Here is a 13,061-nt window from a genome sequence, read left to right on the forward strand (position 1 = left end):
TTTCAAAACCGGACGAAAATGGCAAAGTGCGCATCGTCCTTGGCATCCCGGAAGAGGATGTGGCGGAACTTAATGGTACAGATTGGTGCAATGTAACATGCAATGCAAGAATTTGAGGTCCACATTGCTGCAATGTAACAGAATTCCCATAGTGTGGACGCCTCGCGCGCACGAACTGCGCCTGGGTCGCGCACGCTCCGAGCGTTACAACTCGTGCGCGGCTCCATCCGAGATTTGTCGGTTTTTAGTACGAACACAAAGGGGTGCGCAAGACTCAGCCGTGGACGGTCGTTCGTATCGTTCGCATGCGCAACGATCATGGCGGTGAGAGAGGGTGCGTGGAGTGATGACGAGTCACTTTTATTGATAGAGGAATACAGAACAAGGGAAGTTTTATGGAACCCTCAAAATGAAAACTTTTATAAACAAAATTTAAAGAAAGATGCGTGGGACGAAATGGGAAATGTATTGAAAATAACAGCAGAAAAGTGCAATAACAAAATGACAAGTCTTCTCTCTTCTTAGCGCCGTGAAATAGGAAAGGAAAAAAAATCCAAGGGCACTGGAAAAGGTAGCGCATGTTATTTGTTTTTATATAGGTATTTGTTAAAATTTAAGTCATCAAAAAATTAAGGTACCTACTTAGATAAAATCAAATTACAAAAAAAGTACAATGGAGTTTATAAATCTAAAAATTTTTTTTTTTGCATAAACTTTTTATACCTAGTTACCTAGCGAATAAAAACATATATGTATATTTAATTTATACAGGATGTTTTAAGTCGATTAAATAATAAATAGTTGATAGTTAAACGTGGCTGCCAAGGGATTTATTTTTAATTTATTTGTTTAAATTCAATATTGACGACGTTTTGTAGGAGCTAAAATAGTATTGTTATTATGCATTAAATAACATAGTTTATTATTAAAAGAATTATGTGCAGTAACTAACTATAGGTCAATAGTTAAAGTTAAGCTAGTAAATAAATAAAAGTGTATTAATGTATGTGTGTTTTATTGCAGGTACTTCGGACACATACACAAGTCGATGGTTTGCCTACAATGCTTTAAAGTTCTTAGACGATAGAAACACACGAAGAAAGAGAAAAAATACGGTTAGATTTAAACTACGAGCATCTGTCTTGCCAAGAAACCTTTCCTTCATTCATAAAATAATCAGCTAATGCGTCTCTGATAGCATTAAGATGCGCAGGTGATCGTCTAGGGATATTTCTTACAGGCAGTATTGATGTGATGTTATTATTATTTTGCCTCCACGTACCTTCATTTAAATTTCCATCTTCCTCCCTATCAACGAACCCTGGAATCATGTACAAGTTTGTAGAGTGACGTTTTAAATATTTGTGTAAAAGAGTGATTGCCATAACTACCAATTCAGCTTTATCGGGTTGTAAAAGCTGTTTTCTTAAAACTCTGAACACAGACGGTACAATGCCAAATACGTTTTCAACAACCCGTCTAGCTCTGCTTAATCTATACTAGTCAAAACGAAATAAGGGCCACCACGTTTTTACAGTATTCTCATGAATTCTTGAGGTGTAAAGGTTGATCAATGATTCAATCAGATAAATTGATTGATTTTTATTGTTGACACCATAAAGTAATGATGTATTCCATTAAAAAATGAAATTTTCTCCACTTTTTCTAAAAATTAACATTTTTGCAAAAATAATTAGTCAGGAAAAAAAAATCTGAAAAAATAAAAACCTACAATTTTGGTTGATTTATGACTTTCCTCAATATCTAGTATGCCGTCCTCGGTTATTAATGCACTCTTGAAGCCTAGAAGGTACACTCTCCACCAGGTGTACCACTGTTTCTTGAGGAATTTGTTTCAAGCTGATATCAGAACGCTTATTAGCTGTCATTCAATATGCACGGGTTGGTTTGTGCTTCGAACACTGCGTTTCAGTAAGTCCCACATGTGTTCAATGGGATTTAGATCCGGACTGTTTGCAGGCCAGTCCAACACCTGTATACCAGCCTCCTCTAGGGCTTCTCTGGTGGCCCTAGCTGTATGAGCGCCAGCATTATCGTGCATCAGGTGGAATCTTGCGCCGATTCTGTATGCATATGAGACCACATGGGGTCTTATGACCTCCTCGATGTAACGTTGAGCTGTTATTGTGCCTTCGTTTAGAATTACCAGCTCGGTTCTGCCTGACATAGAGATTCCTCCCCATACCATAACATTGGGGCCCCCAAATCTATCACTTTCATGGATGCAAGCATCCGAAAATCGTCCACCTTTACGCCTCCAGACCCTAATGCGACGGTCATCACTAAAAAATTTAACTTTGCACTCATCCGTAAACAATACTGTCCTCCAATCATTCATATCCCACGCCAGATGCTACCTTGCGAATGATAATCGGTTTGCACGGTGAGCACTTGTTAATGGTATCTGCACTACGCGTCTCCTGGAGAACTGCTGGTTCTCGTGTAAACGATTTCTAAAAGTTTGATCACTAACACGTGTACCGGTCGCCTGCCGCAAACGGTTTTGTAAGGAACGGGCTGTTATACAGCGTTCTCTACGCGCAGTCAAGCGCACGTAGCGGTCCTCCTGTGCTGTAGTTGCTCGAACTCTGCCAGATCCCCGTCTCCTGGTTAGTCTCCCAGTCTCTTGAAAATGATTCCAAGCATTCTGGATCGCTCGCCGGGAAAAAACCCAGATGCAACGCCACAGAACGCTGCGAATGGCCTTCTTGAAGCAATGTTACGGCCCTAGTTACGGTTGGCAAGTCCATATGACTTAGAATTCTCGGCATAACTTTTTTTTAAATGTTAATTCAGCCACTAGTCAAACAAAACTTACCGTGTTCCTGAGAGAATCGTCAATTTGACTGAGTTGAAATCCGTCTTAAAATCGGGTAGAATCAAGTGGTTACAATAAATTATCTGAAACTACCCACTTTAAAAAATTATGCGGGTGGAATGCTCAAAAAATATGTGTAAACAAATAAGGTAACACCACAATAAATTATCAGCTACTTGAGAAGGCATAAAAAATAAATTATCGCTAGCGAGGCCAAAAAAATCAAGTGACCCTTATTTTGTTTTGACTAGTATATAATTAAATATTATCTTCGATGATCCCTTTGGATGTATCCCAGCATATGGCTTCATCAAGTATTCACTTAAAGCAAACGCACTATCGCCTAAAAAAATATGGTATAGAAACATTTCTATCGGATAGGGGACGTGACTCTGGCAGGTCTAATGTTCGATTCTCTATCTTATCATATAATTGGGTATCTTTGAAAACTCCGCCATCAGAAATCCTCCCTTGAACCTACGTCTACGAATAGAAAATTATAGTCTGCATCAACTAGAGCAAACAAAACGATGCTAAAATTTTGTTTATAATTATAAAACTCGGTTCCGCTTTTATAAGGGCTTGAAGTAAAACGTGCTTCCCGTCTAATGCCCCTATACAGTGTGGGAAGTTCCACCGGTCTCTCAAATCCTTACTTATCTTCAACCAGACGTTGGCAGTCGTGGGTACCTTAAAAAAAATATTTAAATCATTATTATTATTTCCAGGAGTCCATTCAACGCTCAGTCTCCAAAAACAATGCCACCGAAGCCACGCAACATGAGTTCACCCCTCCAGCACCACCAAATGAGCATGGTCTACAGGAAGCGAAACGATCCAGAAGAGACGAAAACAATGTTCTTACCGATGTAGTGGGGATATTGAAAACAACTACACAGAAATTGGACAGTTCATCAAGCATTCCTGACTTAACAAAAAATTTTGTTTCATTTATAGGAGCTAAAATGAGTAACTATTCCTCTCAGACTTCCTAGTCCTCGGTTGAACACGCAATATTTGAAATTATTATGAAAGCGGAAAGGGGATATTATGAATCTTGGCAACATCAACCAAATGCATATACAGTACCATACTCCAATCGTTCCTCAACTTATCAAGTATCCTACGGTTATACCACAGCTGAAAATGTAGACGCTGCTAACTACTCAATCAACCAGCAGCCTTTGTCGGTCTCTTCATAAGACACTCTTCTATAGATTATTTTACTGATTTAAGTTAGTTAACAAAGAAAAATAAAGATTTTGATTATACGTACCTTAATGTTTTCTTTTAATTCTTCAATTATAGCAGAGCACACTTCAGGAATAATTCCACTTATAGATTGTTTAGATACTCTAAATGTATACTGTAGACTTGTGTAAGAGTCCCCGGAGCTTAAAAATCGAAGAGTAATCGCTAGTCTATCTTGGGCTGAAATTGGAGCTCTTAAATTTGAATATTTTCGACTTATTCTTGGTGCGACTATCGCGAGTAAATTTTCAAAGTCTGTTGGCGTCATCCTCGTAAAACTTTTGTATTTGCCACTTTGCTGGAAATTCACATCTGTAAGCAGTTCTCTGCCTTCTCTCCGTTTATATAATTCTGTGCGCCACCAACGCAACTTCGGGTTCTTTGGCGTTTTTTTAAAAGTTGATGAATGATTAACAATGAAGCACTAATAATCGTCAGAGCAAGAAGGCTGTCTTCAGACTCCATGATTCGTAAGTATATCGACTTAAGTAGAGTGATGTGGGCAAAGAAAAGAACACGTGTGACGAGGGCTAGTGTTTGTAACGAAATGCGGGAACAGATGTTCTCGTTCTGATTCGTTGTCAATGCTCGTACCGCGCGCGCCACACGTCCAAGGCAGCAGGGAACATGCAATGTAAGGCAGAATATTACATTACATATTGCATTGCACCAATCTGTACCCACCTTAAGAAACGAGACCGACGGGGGCTCCGTATTTGTTAATTTCCCCCACGAGGTACGTTTTTAACATGTTTATCTTCATTTCTTTAACTAAATTATTGCAGTTTCGAAAACACGATTACGAAAAAAACTCTCGATAAATTTATTTTTTGAAAAATAGTCTTTTTTATTTGATTTATTCATGTTATATTAAAACTATGATAGATATCAACACAAAACTAATTTTATTCGATAGTTTATTACTATTTCTAAATTTTCTGTGTTGGTTTTATGAATACATTTAGTGAATTATTTTATAGCATTTTTTTTTTTCAAAATAACTTTTCAAGATAACTATTATATATAATTGTTAATTTTTTTAGACATACAGTAGGAGCATTACAAGAAAGAGATATAGAAATTAATTCAGATAAATTTGAAGCTACCAATGATTTGATCACCCATGCAGAAAATGAGTAGGCAGTATTTTAAAGATACAAGTAGCAATTTTTTTTAAGTATTTCGTTCTACATATAAGTTTCATTTTTCGTTACAGTGTTGAAAACCAACAAACCGAATTGACTGTTGAGACGGTTAGTGATTTGGATGATTTTCTTTCCGTCACTGAAAGAAGATTGGTCGATATAAATTATTTTCTTGCTCAGCTACAAAATAAAGCGCGTCATAATGGTCTTTTCGATTGTAAGACTGAAAATTTTAGATTGGTAGGGGAGAAAAGATCAGGGCTGATATCATTTTTTAAATTCGAATGTAATATATGCCATGAATTGGTGGTGATTAAATCTGAAGAGAACAACGACGAAAAATGCTTTAATGCAAATATGGCAGCTGCTAGCGGAATTATAGCATCGGGCAGTTCCAGGAAGTGTTCTCTGCGTTGAATATACCAATCTTTTCGACGAAATATTATAGCAAGCTTCAGAACCAGGTGTATGAGAAGTGGGAAGATGTTGCAGTTGATTCGATGGAAGCTGCAGCAATGCGTGAAAAAGATGCAGCTATTTTTGAGGGAAGAACAAAAAATGGGGTGCCAATAATTGACGTTTATGTCGACGGGTATTGGTCTGCAAGGTCATATGGAACAAATTTTAAAGCTTTGTCTGGTGCTGCAGCAATAATTGCCAAGAATTGTTCCAAATAATCACAGTTGTTATAAAATTATAGTGGTGCCTCAAGTGCAATGGAATCGGATACATAGATAATAATATTATGTATATTTCCTCTACATACTCTAAAATTCTAACCGCAAATCCATATGAAAACTATCAGATAACTGTAGAAAAAATTTAATGCAGGAACCACATTTTGCGTAACTTTTGTAAAAAACTTCGAAATATGACCAAAGAGACCAAATATGCTCTAGCATGCAGGAAAACTCTAACAAATTCAAGAATTATGTTTATGAGATAAACAATAGTCAAATCCATAGAATACCATAGTAAATTCGAAAATAAACCTAAAAGCACCTCCGTTTCTCTGCTACACAATGATATTAACAATGCAGTAAATTATGCCTACGGGGATCACAGCCTTTGTAAAGATTATTATTGTTCTATAAGACAAAATGAAAAAAAAATGAGATGATAACCATACGGAATTCCACATTTTTGTTTAGGTTAAATGCATTCACTGCTACTGTAGCAGCAAAATCGCGCAGTCTCATTGAGAATGTTGATACAAACAACGTTGAGCGCTTCAACAGTGTTGTTGCAAAATTCGTCGGAGGAAAGCGAATAATTTTTCAGAGAAATGGATATCAAGCCAGATGTTCTGCTGCTGTAGTTTCCTTTAATAAAGGATCAACGATTTCAAGTGTACAAAAAGTGTTTATAAGAGTTAGCCCAAAAGGCAAACTCAAAGAAATGGAACGAAGACGGTCGCTAAAGAGGAAACTCAATAAAGAGCACCCCATAAAAAATACGTAAATTTCAAGATAAAACAAAGTTGCAATTTGATTACAGACCAAACTTTTCAGCTCCAGATTTGACACCAGAGCAAATAGAGAAAGCAAAACAACATTTTATTGATAATTTAACAGCACCAGTTAGGAATAGAGACCTGATTGTAAGATCTACAGTACTGCAAAGAGATTCAAGTGAATAGAATAAGAAAAAATTTGTTACAGCATCAAATTCCGGCCCTATCTGCAAACTAAGACAGTCAACCGACACTTCTTCATTAGTTAAAAATATATTATATAAAAAAAAATCACACATTACTGCCATTGCTCACGGTATCGAGAAAGAACAGCAAGCACTACAACAAATGCAAGAGCAAGAATCAATTACTATTGAGCCTTGTGGCCTGTTCATTGACAAGGATTATCCATTCATTGGAGCTTCACCAGATGGGATCGTGAGCAAAGATGCGCTTGTTGAAATAAAATGCCCCTTAACGGCGTATAAAAACGGTCTAGAGAACGCGATAAAAAATAGCAAGATTCAGATTTCAGGTTATAATAAAAAAACAGACACGATATAAAAAAAACAAGCGATTGGTATTATCAAGTACAGGTGGGTGTAGTTTTGGGAAATTTTACGAATAGCTGGCTGAAAACCGAGCCCGAACCAGGCTTGATTTTCAGCCTTATAGACTCGACGCTTACACTTACAAAAACATTATAGAAAAGTGTTACAATTTGTAATTATTTTTCATTTCAGGGCCAACTTCATGTTATGCGCGACTGTTAATTTTTTAAATATTTTTCAATGAGTATTTTTAATCAGGTACTTTTCAGAAGTTTCACTTCTACCGTGTGTGACTTGCACACATACAAATATATTTTTTTTATTTTTTACTATTTCTCATAGTATATATTCAAAACATCTGACACAAATGACAAACTTAACAAAATAATATTATCGTAAAAAAATAATATTGAAATTTTCTTTTCCATGTAGTCTACACATACATAATATTATGTTTAATATTATTAATTGATAATAATAAACATTTTCTAATTATTTCACTGGACTCTAAACATTTTACATGTCATTTTAGTAAAAATTGCATAAAAAATATGACAATATTTCGTACTCTTGCGCAACCGACCCGGTGATAGCGCCCAGGCCGTCTCCGCAGACCGCGCGTCCACCTCCGCACCAGCGGAATGTGGAGATGATGACGGCTTCGTAGAAGTCGTCAAGTGTAAAAAGAAAAAGCGCGGACACGTATCGCTTTCTTCTTCGCCGGCGTCACCGACGCCACCGGCAAAGCGGCCCGCTGCCGCTTCCTCTCCCACTCCCGCTGCCAAGACAGTGTGCCCAAAACGTTCCCCGCCCATCTTTATAGGGGACAGGGCCCGCTGGATGGCCATTAAAAATAAAATCCCGAAATCGCTCTCCTACTCAGCGAGAGCGTATCAATCATTAATAAAGGTGGAGACTAGAGAGGTAGCGGATCACCGCGCCCCAACCTCTCTCCTCCGAGATATGAGTGTGGGCTTCCACACTTACAATCTCCCGGAGGAGAAGCGACTAAGGGTAGTCCTCCGAAATGTGCCCAAGGAACTGGACACAGCAGACGTCCTTGAAGACCTCAAGGCACAGGGCTTTCCTGTGTGCGGTACACCGCATGCTTGGACACGTGTCCAAGAGGCCAACGAACCTGGTGGTCGTCATCCTGGACCTCACCAAGGAGGGAAAGGCCATTTTCGGCATTAAGGCCGTAGGCTCCTTACAGGGCGTACGTGCCGAGGTGCCATATAAGAATAAAAGGCCCGGTCAGTGCCACCGGTGTCAAATGTACCCGGCACTGCCGAATGCCCCCGCCCAAGCCAGTATGCGGAGCCACCAGCCTGCGTTCTATGTCGCACCGAAGGGCATCCAGCGAGCTATCGCGGATGCCCCAAGGCACCCAAGCCAACGCATCGGGACCAGCCCAGCCGCCGCGCGCCTCAGGGCACTACGTCACGGACGTATATTCCCGCTCCACCACCGCAATTCAATGCGTGGTCCAGGTCATCACCAACGGTTGTTACAACCAAGGTAGCCCCGGTAACGCCTACTGCGCTAGTCGCAGCTCCCTGCGCCTTACAAGCCACCGTTGGCCTCCCGCCCGGCGGCACTGGCCCCGCGGCCGCGGCTTGCCGTGCCCGCGCCACGTCAAAACGGCGCCGCTACCGATATAGCGTTTATATGCAATCTCGCCGAACAAATAAACATCGCGGAGCTGCAGGCCCTCGCCCGCAAGATCAGGGAAGTTCAGAGCGACGCTCAAGCCGTTCTCGAACTAATGTATGAGAACATCGACATGTTCACAGCGTTGTCCGACTTTCTGTATCGTAAATAACATTCGCGATGGCTAACAGCGGACGGCTTAAACCTCACACGCTCCGTATAGCGTACTTTAACGCTTATGGACTCAAACCGCAACTAGACTTGGTCAGGGATTTCGTTATCGAACATCAGTTAGACCTTTTCTTGATTCAGGAGACGCTCCTGAAACCGAAGATTCGCGATCCGCGAATGGCAAATTACAATCTAGTTAGGAATGATCGTGCCACACAGCACGGTGGTAGCACCCTCATATACTTCAGGAGGTCCCTTAGAGGAGGAATATATTCCTATCGACCCTTCAGCGCTCACCAACATTGAGGCGTCCGCCATCCGAGTCAGTATGGCGAATCACCAGCCGATCACTGTGATATCAGCTTACTTACCACCTAGTAAATTAAATCTAGAATCATATATAAAATTTTTACTCGGCACCGGGGCTGCTCTTATTGTAGGTGGCGATCTTAACGCCAAACACGCCAGCTGGAACAGCAGATTCCCTAACAGAAAAGGCAGACTGCTAGACGCACTGATAGACACACTACACTTCTCGGTAATGGCTCCCTCCAAGCCAACTCGATACCTACATAACGTACACAGACCCGACATACTTGATGTTGCTTTATTTAAAAATGTAACACTTAATGTAAATTCAATAGAAGTAGTTCACGATCTAGACTCAGACCACCGGCCGGTCATTGTAAGCCTAGGCCCGCCCGTTAATTACCAGCCACCCACTAACACAGTGATCGACTGGCAACGGTTGGAGAAGGAACTCGAGACCAAAACGTCCGAGCACCTGGATTCAATACCTGACGTCATTGACTCGGTTGACGTAGCCTAGAGTGCTATCTCCTGTGTGACATCCCACATCCACAACAAGTTATCAGGTCGGGAGTGCCTCAGGGCTCAGTTCTATCCCCGACCCTCTTCTCACTCTTCACGAGTGACCTCCCGAAGCCTCAGAAAGTGCAACTTGCACAATATGCGGACGACACGGCTCTATATTATGGCGCCACTCGGGGGTCCCTCGCGACTCATATAAGAGTGCTTCAGGCCGCCGTTAATGAACTAGGAGACTGGTTCAGAAAATGGCGGATTGAAGTCAATCCCTCAAAAAGTTCAGCGGTACTATTTGGTAATACTAATAAAATAAAATATTTGGCCCCTATACCTATTGTTAAATTATATGCGACCCCTATTCCGTGGGCCCAACATTATAAATATTTAGGTGTTACGTTCAACAGTAACATGAACTTCGCAAAACATATCAGCCCGGGTTTGTCCTAAGCCGCCTGTATCTACTTGTGTGCAAGCGAGGCAAACTACCGCTCAGACACAAGGTGACATTGTACAAGACCATCGTACGTCCCATTATGTCGTACGCAAGCATCGTGTTTGCCCACGCGCCGCCGAGCTACTTGCAGCGTTTGCAAGTGGTTCAGAATAGATTCACGCGCACGGCCACCGGAGCGCCGTGGGTCGTTCGTAACGTAGATCTCCATCGCGATCTTGAGCTGCCGACCATCGCTCAACATTTCAAGGAGATATCGTGACGCTACTTTGATAAGGTGGCCGAGCACCGTAATATCTTGGTGATGGAGGCATGTGCTTACACTCCTCTAGACCACAGTCTGAACAAACAGAGGCGACCTCGACCACGTACGTTACGTAAAAAAAAATTTGAATACAACAAATATAATACAAAATTCGTTTTTAAATGAAGAAATAGATAACATAGCTAAACAAATGATGACAGGAAATGACGATAGAATGAGACGAGAAATGCTGGATGCCATTGCAAGTATCGTGCCCACAGGAAGAGAAACACCAACATTTGTATCTGAAATTAGATGTCAGACTGCAGACGTACAGACTAATGGAGAAACAACACCTGCAAAAAAGACCATTTGATAAAGCAATCGCACCTGAAAAACAACTATCGTCTGCAGACGTACAGATTAGTACAAATGAAGACCCTACACCTACAAAAAAAGCGAAAAAGAGACCACTGAATAAAGAAAAATGGAAAAAAAACATTACTAAACAGTTAAGAAATGCAGGACAGTCCTACGAATCAAAAGCATCACAAAAAACTGTTCCCCCCCCCCGTCAACTAAGAGAAACCTGTATTTTCAAGTGCCAAAAAAACTTTTCCGAAGAACAACGCCGTGAAATACTGAAAGATTTCTGGAATTTAGGAGAGATCGAGAAGCAATGGAGTTTCATTGCTGCATCCGTTGAAGAAGCCATTCCAGTAAATCGTTATGTCAAACGCGATGATGAAGGACAGGTTATTAAAGCGAACTAATAATGCTTTTAATTTGATTTCAAAGGGGAAGAAATATAGAGTAGCAAGGTAATTTTCAAAAATACGCTTTGTATCAATAATCGCCCAATAACAACTGCATTAAGCAAGAAAAATAAGGAAACAAATATTTCATTGATGACAGATAACCGTGGACGACATGGAAAGCAACCAAAAATTGACAATAATATTAAAGAAGGGGCCAAGCAGTTCATAGATTCAATACCCAAAATTGAATCTCACTATACACGAGCCCATTCAAGAAGAACCTTCATTGATGGAAGCAAAAGCATTGCTGATCTGCACCATGATTACGTCGAAATCTGTAAGGAAAAGAAAGTTCCTTTCATCAACTATGTAATGTTTTACCGTATTTTTACTCAAGAGCACAACATATCTTTTTTTACGCCAAAAAAAGATATGTGTGACATATGCGAAGCGTTTAAAAATTCATCACCCGAAGAAAAAGAAGCCAAAAAGGACGCTTATGAAAGACATCATGAAGAGAAGAGACTATCACGTTTAGAAAAAGAAAAAGACAAGAAAAACGAAGAACTGACAGTTTGCGTATATGACTTGCAAGCAGTATTTCAGTGTCCAAAAGGTGAGATATCCGTCTTTTACTACAAATCAAAATTGAATGTACTCAATCTCACACTATATGACGTCCAGAAGAATACTGTAGAATGTTATGTATGGGATGAAGCAATGCAAGCAGAGGTGTGAACGAAATAGGTAAGTGTGTATTTAAGTATCTTGAGCAGATATCAAACGGTACTGATATACATCTAGTATTTTATTCTGATAACTGTGCTGGACAACAAAAAAACCAATTTATGGTGGCCATGTACCTTTTCGCGGTTCAGAAATTTCCAAATATAAAGTCAATAACACACAAATATTTAATCAGAGGACATACCCAAAATGAAGCTGATTCGGCACACTCACAAATCGAAAGACAAGTGCGAAGAGAATTGCGACGAGGACCTATGTACACGCCCGATGCATTCATCAGTCCTATCAAATCTGCTCGTAAAAAGAGTGTGCCATTCCGAGTGAACGAAATGTGCTTTGAAGATTTTTATGATTGGAAGAATGTATGCACTCAAATGTCTTTTGCAATACAAAAAGATGACGAAAACGTTCCAGTCAAAATCAGTGAAGTCAAGATGATAAAAGTCATAAAGGATGATGCTCGGGCACTTTATTACAAAAACTCATATTCAGAAGAGGAGTTTAAAAGAGCAATAGTCATAAAGAAGACAAAAGACATTGATATTGAAGTTAAAAAAGCCTACACAACTAAACCCGGACTAGCTGAAAGAAAGAAGGCTGATCTAATGGAACTGATTGACAAAAACCACATTCCGAGGTACTACAGACCTTTTTACGAGTCTTTGTAGATTTAAGTGTTAAATTTTTTATTTAATTAACTCAGATTAGATAATTGTTAAGTGAACTGTGGATTCAGAAACTTCAGCCTTGGAACTTTGTGCCATTAAAAAGCTATAATAATAATAATGTTATGTTCCTAATATTTTAAGATTAGAGGATAATTTTTGTACTGAATGATTGATGATTATTATTTATTTATAATTAACTATCTGTGATTTGTTTTGCTAAGATGTTTATTTGAGTTATGTAAGACTTAATTAAGATTAGTTTCCTAATATTATTACTGAGATAAGAAGAGGCTTGTGATGTTTAT

General features: G+C 39.7%; 1 pseudogene; it reads left to right on the forward strand.

Annotated features, from left to right (window-relative positions):
• Positions 1-318: 318 nt before the first annotated feature.
• On the forward strand, positions 319-12,756 carry LOC126973574 (uncharacterized; annotated as a pseudogene).
• Positions 12,757-13,061: the final 305 nt, after the last annotated feature.

The sequence above is a fragment of the Leptidea sinapis genome, chromosome 29 (assembly GCF_905404315.1).
Source record: "Leptidea sinapis chromosome 29, ilLepSina1.1, whole genome shotgun sequence".
Lineage (NCBI taxonomy): Eukaryota > Metazoa > Arthropoda > Insecta > Lepidoptera > Pieridae > Leptidea > Leptidea sinapis.